The 13,352-nt window shown below is 32.7% G+C and overlaps 1 pseudogene; it reads right to left on the bottom strand.

Annotated features, from left to right (window-relative positions):
- Window positions 1-2,594: 2,594 nt before the first annotated feature.
- On the bottom strand, window positions 2,595-7,893 carry LOC110716813 (annotated as a pseudogene).
- Between the last annotated feature and the right edge of the window lie 5,459 nt (window positions 7,894-13,352).

Raw genomic sequence — 13,352 nt, 5'->3', positions numbered from 1 at the left:
TATGCCCGGCGTTTGATGATTGCCGAACGCCACTAATCTTGACTTGAGGCGTTCAATATCTCCATTTGAGAGGTACTTCGTTTTGTAAACCCACTGACTACCAAGAGCACGTTTACTGGGAGGCAATTCTTCTAAAGTCCACGTCCCATTCTCCTCCAATGCTCTTATTTCTTCCTTCATTGACTTCCTCCACCCCTCATGCTTTATTGCTTCTCTAAACGATTTAGGATCTTGTCCCGAAATAATTGCTGCTAAAAAATTACGATAATTTGCAGAAAAACTTATCACAATTAATATAGTGTACTATAAGATAGGGAGTACCTGAGGATCGCTGCGGAGACGGAGTAGACGTTGATGGAGATGGACTTTTTGTAAATATTGTATGAGTGACATAATCCCGTAGTTTAACCGACGGAACTTTCTCGCGAAAACCACGACCTAATTGCTGGTCAATATGCTCGTCATATTGCTCAACTGGCTGCTCCGTTTGATGCAATTCATCATGCTTTGGCTGCTCGGCAGTGCCCTTCGCGCCCCTCCTGCGAGCTATAGCTGTGTGTTGCGGGGTGGCTGCGGAGTAGCCTGTTTATCGCTGCTCTATGGCTAGTTCCGTAGCCCCCCTGCGGTCTGGGCTATGCTGTCGCGGGGTGCCTGCGGAGCTCCCTGCCTGCCTGTGGGTGGCCTGTTCTTGTGCGGGCTGCCTCGGCTGGGCAATGGGGCCTGCTGCCGGTCCTGCTGTGGGGTGTGGAGCGTTGTCTCCTTCAAGGCTCGCTTGCACACTCTCCTCCTCTCCACCATTATTACCCACAACCCGTTCAACCTCAAATTAGGGCCGAATATATTCATCAAAATCTGGATCAATCGAAAAATCATCACCCATTGCAACAATATTTGTTGGCTCAATATTGACCTCCTTCATATCTATGATTAGGAACTCATCTTCAAAAAACTTCACATCCCTAGAAACGAAGAATTTCTTTTTATCAAGATCAAACAACCTCCAACCTTTCTTGCCAAAAGGACATCCTACAAACACACATTTTCGTCTTCGACTCTCAAATTTATCACCCTTGGTTTCAGATTATGAGCAAAGCATAAGCATCCGAAAGTTCGAAGAACATCATATGATGGAGGTTTGCCAAAAAGAACCTCAAAAGGAGTTTTGTTGTCTAACAAAGGAGTCGGAGTGCGATTAATTAAATGTGCAGAGGCTAAGACACACTCACCCCAGAAATAAATAGGTAATTGTGCTTGAAATCTCAATACCCGAGCCACATTTAAAATATGCTTATGCTTTCGTTCAACTCGACCATTTTGTTGGGGAGTCTCAACACAAGAAGTATAAAACAAAATTCCAGTAGCAGCAAAATAATCACATAAGCAATTAAATTTTGTACCATTGTCACTTTGAACAATCTTAATAGTCTGTGAAAATTGCCGATCAATCATAGCAATAAAATTCATAAAAACACGAAAAACCTCCGTTTTATCATCCAACAAATAAATCCAAACTGTTTGGGGTAAAAATACCCTAGACACGTGGCCCAATGGCCTAGTGACACGTGGCATCCAGCCGTTGGTCAGCAGTGCTCCAATCCTCTGCTGACACGTGTCCTCTAAACCCTAAAAGGGAAACCATCCCTTCCCCACTATAAATAGTGGAAGGACCCTCATTAATGGGGGGCTGGAACATTTGTTGTTCACATTGAATACTCCTCAAAAAGAAAAACACTTACCCCGAGCAATATTAATTGCAGAATTCTCCCATTACGCGAGAAGTAACTTCCACATTACGTGCATTCTACCTCCCGTATCTTTACTAACTTGATCGTCGGAGGCGGAGCTCCTACCCCCAGGAGTCTTCGTGATTTTGCAGGCACAGGTAGAGGATATTAACTCTATCCCAATTCGGTTTAAGCAAACATAGCAGCTACTAATTATAATTTTGTCTGAAACTAGATTCAGACTTTGCTTTCAGGTAGAGGAAGACATAATAGCTCTGCTTGGAACTTGCTGTGATGGTCATTTTCCAATTATCTACCAGGATTGAAAATTTCAATTTTGTATATAGCTTGATCATCGGAGTCCTCAACCTTCAGCTTAGAATTTTGAGTCACTTTTCTGTTTAGTTTTGAAGCACTACACGTTGGTTTCCATTGAACCATCTACGCTTGTAATCTTATATGCTTGTGCAGAATACATAGTACTGATATATTGTACTAGTGATTAGTTGCAGGTGATAGCTTATGTGAAATTGTTCTTGAAGGATGAAGTTGAGATCAAACTTCCATTATCATAATTTAAGGGTGTTTTGATTATTTATATTCTTGATTTTTAAAGAAGTGAATATTTTCTTTTGATTGGATGGTGAATTGGTGTACAATCTTGATATATTTTCGCTTGTTCGTACTTTGCCTGACGATTGATTGCCTATTGAATATCTTTCGAGAGTCAAGGTCGCTGCTGTTAAGAGTCAAGGTCTATAGTCACACAAGGTGGCTCTGCAAGATATGGAAGACCATAATGCAAGACATAAATAAATTTCAAGATCCTCCTTGACGGATCATGTAAATATTACAGTTGACTCAGACACGAAAGGCAAAGGCAAAGACCATGCAACATTTTATTAGTATAGTTTGTATCTCTAATTTCTCCTTTAACAGAGTAGAGTCACTAAATGAAAAACTCCCGAGTTTATAATAGTGAGATTATTCCCTAAATTAACCCCCATTATTGCCTTGATCTTCAAAATACCTGTTGCATACATTTTGTCACGAATGGTTGTTAGCTAACAAGTCTTTTATTGTTTGAGTTGACAATATATACACTTTCAAGAGTAGAGATCATACAACCATTAACATAAAGTACTACACCGGGCTGATGATGTCGCTTGCTCAGAACAAAGTTTCATTTATATTTTAAACAAAACACCTGACTGTTTCTACAACAGATCAATTCTGACATGCTATGTAATAGGAAGTACTTGAGATTGGACGAGTGCATTCCTCCACAGAATTGTGATGCAGAGTCTTGGGTCATATGAAGAAAATACTTCTCATAATTCATCTTTGTAGCTGGAACCTTTAGCTTCAGCATGCTCGGCATAAGATGCATAAGCTTTGATAATAGACACATATATGTCGACTCCTTTTAGATACTCTGCTTGATTTAAAAACTGCACCAAGGAAAATGTGTCAGAAATATTGAGTATTCCAATTGCTTGTAAAGGAGACCATAAGACATACTCCGTAGAAGTTAGTAGGTTTCATGACTGCTAAAGCAACTGATAAGCCAGCCTTGGACTCCAAAACAGAACTCAACAGGTTGAAAAAGGTAAGAATTGGTGGGTCTTTATGCTAGCAGCCTAGCACATTGAGAACGTTCAAAAGGTTCAAACCTTAACTGCATTTCTAGTGTCTGATATCTACTGGGTGCACCAGAATTTATGTCATCGTACATTTTAATAAGGTGTAACTCCTAACTAGTGGATATGCTAGAACCCATGTCTGTATACTCCTCTTGTAGGATATGATTTCTCATAATTGTGTGTGAGTGTAAAACTCAACTCCCTCTTGTATTTGTATTGTATTGGCATAAGTGAATCCTAAAAACCCACCCACCCACCTTTACAAAGAAAAGATAATAAATATATTCCATCAATGAGAAAACTAGAATTACCAACTTGCTCAAGTTGGTAAGATTAATTTCATCCACTACCACAGCCAGGGTTCAGATATAGTGGCCATTTTCCTTCCCAATTGAGTTAAGTAGATAGTAGCGTGGTGGCAGTTGGGTGCTTGGGTCTAAGTATAGAAGCCCCTCCAGCACTAACCCCCTACATACCAAAGTATCAGATTATGAAATGGAGACACTTTGTCATCCCTTCTTACTCAAATACATACAGATGTTAAACAGACCGCACCCATGATAAAATTATAAAGAGAATTAAAAGAGGGAAAGCCAGATCTTTAGGTTTTAAGACCAAGGATGACTAATTCATAACAACAATATATTGGGTTCTCAATATGATCATGGGATTGAGTCCAGGCATGGATTTCTAATCAACAGTCTCGGAAACTGTATTTACGTACAATTAGACAAAAGTACATTAGGTCCACGCAATATAAGGAAGAGAATAAGGATTAATAAGACAAGAATATTTCGTACCTCATTGTGGTCATGTGGTAAAATTGGAGTATTTGCCATAGGAGAGAAACCTATAGCAGGCAGGCCTTGTCGCCTAAAGTAACGGCCATCTGTAGAAGCAGGGAAAATTTCTGGCTTTTCAAGTTCTCCACCAGCACTGCGAATGGCCTCTTCTAAGAGGACCCACCAGGGGTTCGAATTGTCAGAAGCAGTGATAGCTGGGTTACCAAAGTTGTCAAGCACAGATTGCTTCTGCTTAAACTGTCCATATTACAAGTATATTAGACAACAGGCAAAGGCATAATAATAATAACAAAAAAACTCAATAACCACATTATATCATCTTCCATATCCTTGGACTTGTTGGGTAAAGAGCACATGATAAAAGAAAGAACCCGATTGCAGCACAAATTTGACTCAGATAACAGCAGTAGATTCTGTAGAAAATGGTCAGTAAATTAGCATTTAACAATTAACAAATACTAATTTAAATTTTAAACATGTTAAATATCATATAAGGATACAGACATACATAACTGTTAGTTGAGCAAGATATATGAAAAAGAAACATGTCAAACTTTTGAGTACCTTTTCATGAAAAACCATGTTGCAATTCTATTGGCAAAATAGGCTCTTCACTTCTAATAAACAGTCTAAGTTTAGAAATGCTGAATTGCTGATAGGAGCATCATTTTGGAAATTAATAAGTTTGGTACATCCATTTAACAATTAGTCAGATCCACTGAAGTAATTCAAATCTACTAAAATTGTCTAATCTACTATTGACCAAAAACCCCAACACAGTTGTAGTGTCTACAGTATAAAATGGCCAACTCAGGCAATACGAATTACTATTATGGTTCAAAATCTTGAATTGTTGAATAATGGGACTTTTGACATTTGTTTGTCCTTTATGCACTACAATAACTGGGGTATGAAGTCTACGATGTTTAATTAAGAAGACATGTTGAAATTTAATCTCCTCCCATGCTATGCTAGTTGTAAATTGTAAGCATTCTAAGAATCAAACAAGTAGATAAACTAGAACAATAAGCCTTTGCATCAAAGCAAAAAACCATCTTTCCTCCTCTTTCCCTAGATAAAAGACCATGGAAGAATCCAGAGTTGCCATCCCCACAGAGCAGTTATTAATCATAACTTATGACTCATGCCTATCTATATGTGGCTAATTATCAAAATGTTAGGAATACTAGATTCTTGTCGCATTAATAATTTTTTTTTTAAAAAAAAAAAGATATAACTCTTTAAAAATTTGGAAGGGGAGGGGAAATTGAATGGAAAATTTAATTAATTATCATATAAACTGATAGAAGAAAATCCTTCAGACAAGCAAATTTAACCTCAAAAGTCATGTTATGCGAAGCAGGAGCCCATTCCTCAGCAATACGTCTAACAAGGGCTTCTTGATCAGCTGTTGGTGGAACTCGAATATCAAAACCTGCTTCGGCTTCAGAAGGTTGCAAGTTCATGACGAAACCCTGAAAGACAGAACGTAAAGCTCCTTATTAGAAGTTAAACTAAAGCATATAAGACATTATCGTCACTCATCCTAGTATCAAGTACCATAACGATAATTCACCATTATTCGTCCCCGTCTCTCTGACTTCACCAGTAATCAGACCATTGAACAGGCATTCAACAATCAAATTGACATCTGAGATAAAATATGCAACTTTTTCTGTGTACAATGGGTATATTACTAAACATGATTACTGAAACTCTCACTATGAGCTAACAGGCATCATTCCAGTAATCCAGCATGATAGTAAAAGCCGCCTATTTGGTTACTAACAGATTGTGCAAGTAACTTAATGTCTAGATTCTAGATTCCCCTGATTGGCATTAACAGTTTCTCCCACATGCTTCATTTATCCATCCAAAGCGTTGAAAAAAGAAGATAAAAGGACAACAGGACTCAAAAGCGGAGAATTGGAAGCTGCTTCTACTACAGATTACATTACATAAAACCCAGAGATGACAGGACATAGACTTACAGTAGGAGTTTGAGTACCAGCTTTCAGAAAAGCCATATTTACTGAAACTACTTCTCCTTCAGCTTTCAAGCCAGCCTTTACCATATCAAATTGTGACGCTCGATATCTTCTTATGATCTCAATACTCTTTAACAAATTCTCCATTGCTGTATTATCATACAACTTAGCGCCATGTTCAGGAGCTCCTGTAGCCTTGATCACTGTCCACATCCTCTCTCCTGGTGATGCAAGTCCCTCATCCAGAACAAAGGCCACATTCATTTTTTTAAATAAATCAGACTCAGCCAACTTCTCCATCCCATCATGCCCTCCAATCTCTTCATCTGGCACAAAGGTCAAATAAATGGTACGAGTGGGCTCAAACCCAGAATCCTTCAGCTTCCGAATAGCTTCCAAGTACTGTAAACCCACACATTTCATATCCTACACAGCCAACACAGGTCCAAACACAAGATAATCAGTCATCTACGGAGTATACAACAACAACAATACCTATGCACCTTGTCCAAAAAAAAAAAAAAAAAAAAACAATACCTATGCACCTTTAAAAGTTCCGATCCTTGACAAGTTTAAGGAGTAACAAATACGCAGCTTCACCCCTATAAATCTATGATTACAAAGAGGCGGTCAATTGACCAATAATCAGATATGCAGCAAGTTACTGTTACCTTACAGCAAATTCTTCGTGCAGTTAAATATATTATAAATCAAAGAACAAAAAAATTTGACTTCACAAAAAATTACTTTAGGCTTGCAAGTATTTTATCACAATTCATATACGTAGATAAATGAATGAGTAAAGAACAAGATACATCATCTTGGACTTGCTAAAGTTCAATTCTATTTCAATAAACAGATTTTCATTGCAGAAAACATTAGGATTTACCCTTTTCTCTACAACCCACCTCTTTCTTTTTCAAATACACAATCCCTTCCTTATGATCAACTCTAAAACCCAAAATTTCAAGCCAAATACTTCTTCCACTCTGAATTAATAATCACGTCGATAGCATAATTTGAACTATTAATGTGACAACTAAATCCGGACAAAGGTCCACTTTGGTATTACAATCATGCCAGAAGAGAAAACATAAATTCAAATTTCATAGAACCATAATCACTACAAGGTGAAGTACAAATTATACAAAGTTCATCTTCATACAATACCCAATATTAAGCTACCAAAATAATTAGTTCTTCATTTACAATAAAAATAAATTTTGTAAAATTGATAGAAATTATTACCTGAGAGCCTCTGGCATAAATATTGCCCTGGGAATCGATATGAGCACCAAAAGGGTCATAAATCCATTTCTGGGATTCGACCGGAACGACATCGGTGTGGGAATTAAGGATAACTGAAGGCAAATTGGGGTTTTTTCCAGGCCATTTGAGCAATATTAAGGGTTTATTTTTGACAAATTCAATAGTCTGAGATTCAAGGGATAAAGATTTAGCTTGAGATAGAATAAAAGTAGCAGCTTCATAGTAATTGGGGTTTGGTTGAGCAGTGTTAATTCAAAGGTATTCTTGGAATCTGGAAATGATTGATGAAGATGGGTTTCGGGTTGCTGTGATTGAGATGAAAAGGAGAGAGAGAAAATAGAAGAGATTTGAAAAGAGGAAGAAGATGGGTTTTGTTCTTGATTCCATTTTAATGGAGTTTTGAGTGAACTTTGCTCTAATCAGTGTGTGGCCCGGGGTGGACCGGATTGCTAGTTTAATTAAACATTAGTATGTATTTAATATAAAAAAAAAATTTAAGAATGTACGCAACCAATTTCGAGGCCAGATAGGGATGAAAGTAATTCGGATTAAAACCGAATTGAACCGAAAATCAAATCGGATTAGTAATTTGGTTTGAATCTTTTAAAAATTCGGATTGAATCGGTTTGTAAAAATTGAAAAATATGGATTACGGATTGAATTCGGTTTGGGGTTTTAAAAAACCGAAAACCAAATTACAAAGTATTAAGCCCTTTCCCTTTCCCTTTCCCTTTCCCTTTCATATATATACCAAGATAAAACACCCTAATTCTTAATTCTCCTTTTTCAATATCTCACTTCTCACAAAGAATGTATTTAACAAGAAAAGGTTGAAGATTGCAGGAATTTTATGGGTGAAGTTCGGGTTTCGGGCTTGAACGTTGCGAAAGACAGGAACAAATTTCGGTTTAGATTGGATTCTAATTAAAAAGAAATAAAAAAATAAAAAAAAAACGAATTAATTTGGGTTGGATTGGATTGGACCGAATCTTAATTCAGTTTGGATTCGGTTTGAGAAATCCAAAACCAAATTAATTCGGAGAGGATTCAGTTTTCGCTATAATCCAAACTGTAAACCGAACTTTCACCCCTAAGGCCAGGTGTCGAATCTTACCAAACACATTTTAGGAGGGATTTCCCTTATATCCCCATTCTAGGATGGGCCTTCTTCTTACCCAAAAAAAAAAAAAAAAAAAAAAAAAAAAAAAAAAAATTCGAGATATGTTCATATATTCAGTATTTTTCTATTTTAATTTCCTATTTTAAAATTTTTAGTTTTGATTAAAATAGTGAAAGTTAAGCTTTGAAAGAAGAAGACAATTGCTTCATCTACTTATCTAAGATATATAAATAAAGTAGTCATTTTTCAAGAGCATTCGACGCGCCACATAAGCAAAGGCATTATTTCAACCAATTAAAAATTAGATTTGTATTTTATTTTAAAATTAATAAATTCACTCGCCACCTAAGAAAAAGTGATGAATGAGATTTAAGAATTTTGCCACGTAGTTAAAACAGCGAATAGTGATTTATTAGGATTTAATTTATTTAAAAAACTAAAAATTATTTTAAAAAAAATCATCTTAAAATATAGGATTTATATTTCTAAGACAAATCTTGATAGTGTTTATGATAAGAAATAAAAATTACTCCTTAATATTAAACAAATTAAAATTTGTGATGCATACCATTATAAATTGACGCATCCTACAACACCAACAAAATTTCGTATCTATACAAAATCAAATCAAGCGAATTTTGTGTCAGTTTTAGTCATCAATGGCTGAGTAATTCTTAGCTTAATTTTTAAAATCCATGTTTAAATGTATATTTGTGATTATTGCTTACTTTGTGTTTAATTGGAATACTTAACGATTATATGTTTATGTTTTGTTTACTGAATTTTGTTTTTACACGCAGATCTGATTTAATCAGAGAATTAGATTCAAGCAAAAAAATGATTGGAAAATTAAAGTACGAGTTTCTCGCCTGATGGTCCTATTGGATGAGAAGGTATTATCTTTATAAATTGTTTACATTTATTAAATTTTTTTTATAAACCTTTGTAGTTTACATTAATTAATTTTATGATTAGAACAAATTTTTTTGTGGTTTAGGTAGCTTAATCAAGTCATCAAATTAACTTAATTTTGATTACGTTCATACCTCAATTAAAGCCAACTTTGTACAATTCGTCCATGATTAATTGAAAGAAAAGTTTACTCAATCAAATACTTTTCATTCGTCACAAATAAGAAGCAATATTGCACGCATTGTCAGTGACAACATAATAATGATTCAATTTTCCAAAATACTATTGTTCGGGCGATTAGGGACGATGAAAATATTCCAATGCATAGATTTGATTTTGTACAATTATAATTTTTAGATCAATTTCACAACAATTTTTCGCTTCCTAGTAAATATATTGATTTATTTTATAAGACTATAACGGTTAATTTTATATAATTTTTTTTTGCTAACATGTTTTATTTATCCACTTTTATTAGATGGAAGAGATATGAGTGTGAACGATGATTCTATTGAAATAGAAGATAAATAGTTACATGTTTTTATTATTTTTTATTATTTCTATTTTTTGAAAAACAACTAATAATGATTTAGGATTTAAATTATTCAAAAAAAAATCTTTTCACATTAAAGATTTTAACCTAATATGTAATCGATAAAATATCATATTTACAGTTTTTTTTTAAAGATATCATATTTACAATTTATTCATATTATTAAATTCAGTTGTCATAAAACTAACAACAATGAATAAAATACAAAACAATAATAAATAAAGTCTCATAATAAATTACATTAAAAAAAATATATACTTTTGTAATAGGAAATAACACTTTAATTAAATTATTATGTGTTTTTTTCGTCTAAAATTATTAAATAGTAAAAAAAATCAAATAATTATATATATATAAACTTAGAGTCAATAGGAAAATATCTTTTCTTGAGATTTATGTATGAAAAAAAAATCGTGCATCGCCATCTAGATAAAAGTAACGAATTAGATTTGATATATCTAAAATTTTAATGCCACGTAGATTATAATCCACGAATTAAATTATTTAATGAAAAAAAAGTAAAAATGTAGGAAAAGATAAATTTATTAATTCAATACTACGAGTATAAGAAATCCAAAAAGAAATATACTAAAAAATATTTAAATAATAAACGCTTATAATAAAGTTTGAAACCTATCATATAAGATAAATTTTGATAGTATTTACGATAAGAAATACAAATTGTTCGTTAGTTATAAATAAATAAAAATTTTGTGATACCTACCATTATAAATTGACACATCATGCGACACAAACAAAATTTCGTATCAATAAAAAAAACCCCATCAAGCGAATTTTGTGTTAGTAATTTTGTGTTAATTTTTGGTCATCAATGGTCGGGTAATTTTTAGCTTAATTTTTAAAATCCTATGTTTAAATTAGTATTTCTAATTATTACTTACATTGTATTAATTTGGGATACTCAACGATTATATGTTTATGTTTTGTTTACTAAATATTTATTACATGTAGATCTAACACATCATACGACACAAATAAAATTTCGTATCAATACAATACCCCATCAAGCGAATTTTGTGGTAGTAATTTTGTGTTAGTTTTAGGTCATCAATGTCGGGTAATTTTTAAAATCTTATGTTTAAATTTATATTTGTTATTATTAGTTACATTGTATTTATTAAGGATACTTAACAATTATTTGTTTATGTAATGGCATACGATTAGATGTTATATACTTAATATATGGATGGTTTTGTTTAATTTTAGAGATGATGAAAAAATTCCAATGCATAGATTTGATTTTATATCGCAACAATTTTTCATTTATTGGTAAATATATTGATTTATTTTATATAAATGTAAACATTTATTAATTTATATCAATTTCAGTTTGGCTAACATTTTTATCCATTGATGTATTAGGTTGGTTGTGGACGAGGTTGGTGATTCTATCGAAATAAAAGATATGATAAAACAATGAATAATGATTTAGGATTTAAATTATTAAAAATTTATCATTTCACATTAAAGATTTTATATAACGGAAATTATTTACAATTTATTTATATTTAATAAATTCATTATAAATTATAGTAAAAAAAATAAATATTAAACTTTTGTAATTTTGTCTGAAATTATTAAATACAATAAATCAAATAATTAAAAATCTTAGATGAAAAAACTGTGCATCGCACGGGCTTCCATCTAGTTTAAATAACAAAATTGAACTTATAATTCCTGAATTTTGTGACCTGATTTTTTAATTTTCTTTCTGTTTACATTTTTTTTATTAGTTTTGTTGATTTTTCTGTGTTTTTAAGGGTCAACTTTTGTGAAATAATAAGTAATTTTTGTGAGTTAAACAGTAACTTATGTGATTTTCTTGTAACTTTTGTGAGTTGAAAGATAACTTATGTGATTTTATGGGTAACTTTTGTGATTTTAAGGGTAACTTGTGTGATTTCATTAATGATAGGTTTGTAGATGCTCTAAGATCTGTTTTGTTATTTTGTGTCACTGCTGATTTCCATAGTGATTCGAACAATTTACAATAAGTAAAGCCCCACTTCTTTGCAATTGGTACCAAATTTGTACGAAGCATCTCAATAAATTGGGGCAAAAATGTGAAATCAATGATGGAAAATACACCAGAAATACAAATTATTGTGAGTTATAACAAATTTAAAATTAGTTTGTTGGTTTTGTAAATATTTGGTTTATGACAACAAATTCAAAGCTTGAATTAATGGCAATTTTTTTGGTTAATGTCAAGAAAATTCTAGTTGAAGAGAGAGCACATATTTTTGCAAGTTTTTATGATAGCAGGTGCTCAAAAGGCACATGTGAATTTTTTATATACAATATTTTATTGTACACCCGGGGCATGTAAAAGGTTTTTTTTTATAATAAATAAAGTATAGTTGGTAGGGAAGAAAAATAATTGAAAAAAAAAAGTAATGTAAGTGCAGTTGGCAGGAGAGAGACATAATAAAATATTTGTGGAAGTGAAGTTAATAGGAGAGAAAAATAACAATATATTAGTGGGTCCTTATCAAATAAGAAAGTGTTGCAATTAATGAAACGGACGTAAGAGAATATTATTGTGATTATTATGAAATTAAGGGAGTATATGATATTCTATACTTCTTCCGTGTTTATTTCCTTGTAACATAATAAACTTGTAGTACGTACTTTGAGATTGATCGTGATTATACAATGAAAAGGGACAAATTAATAAATTAAAAAATTTACACATAGTGCTTAATCCTTTTCTATTTCCAGTGTTGAAATTAATTTTGACAAACTAGTTCATTTACCTTCACTAATCACCTCATAAAATTACGTGTCTAAAGGTTGTGCTGCAAGTAAATAAAAGCGGAGAAAATAGGTATTTTAAATTATGATTTTCTTTTTAATAATAATATATGCTTAATTTTCACTATAATTAGTTTTTTTTTTTTAAAAAAAAAAAAGCTTGCTAGAAGTAGCTACAAACAAAGTTTTTGGGAGGAAAAGATTGTATTTCCTGAGTTCTATACAGTTACTATAGCAACGCATAATATTGAATATTGAAAATGGGAACCATGCATATGAATACTTTTGTTTAAAAAGAAGAGAGGAAAAGAGTAAGGGATTCCCCACCTTTTAAAAAGTACTTCGTATAAGAAAATACTTATGCATAGTGTGAGGACCATTATTCCTACCTTTTTAAAAGTTTAACCAAACGCTTATGAATAGTGTTATGCCAACTATATTCCTAAAAATAATTTACATATATACCCCCATTTCTGCATGCGAATCATATGTATGGTATTTTTTTTTCTTTTTTTTTTTACCAGCATAGCTTTTTGGCTATTCTTCTCTACCTTTTAAAAACTTT

Source organism: Chenopodium quinoa, unplaced genomic scaffold, assembly GCF_001683475.1.
Source record: "Chenopodium quinoa cultivar QQ74 unplaced genomic scaffold, ASM168347v1, whole genome shotgun sequence".
Taxonomy (NCBI): Eukaryota; Viridiplantae; Streptophyta; class Magnoliopsida; order Caryophyllales; family Amaranthaceae; genus Chenopodium; species Chenopodium quinoa.
Note: the sequence above shows the minus strand (reverse complement) of the source record. Positions and strands in the feature narration are given on the sequence as shown.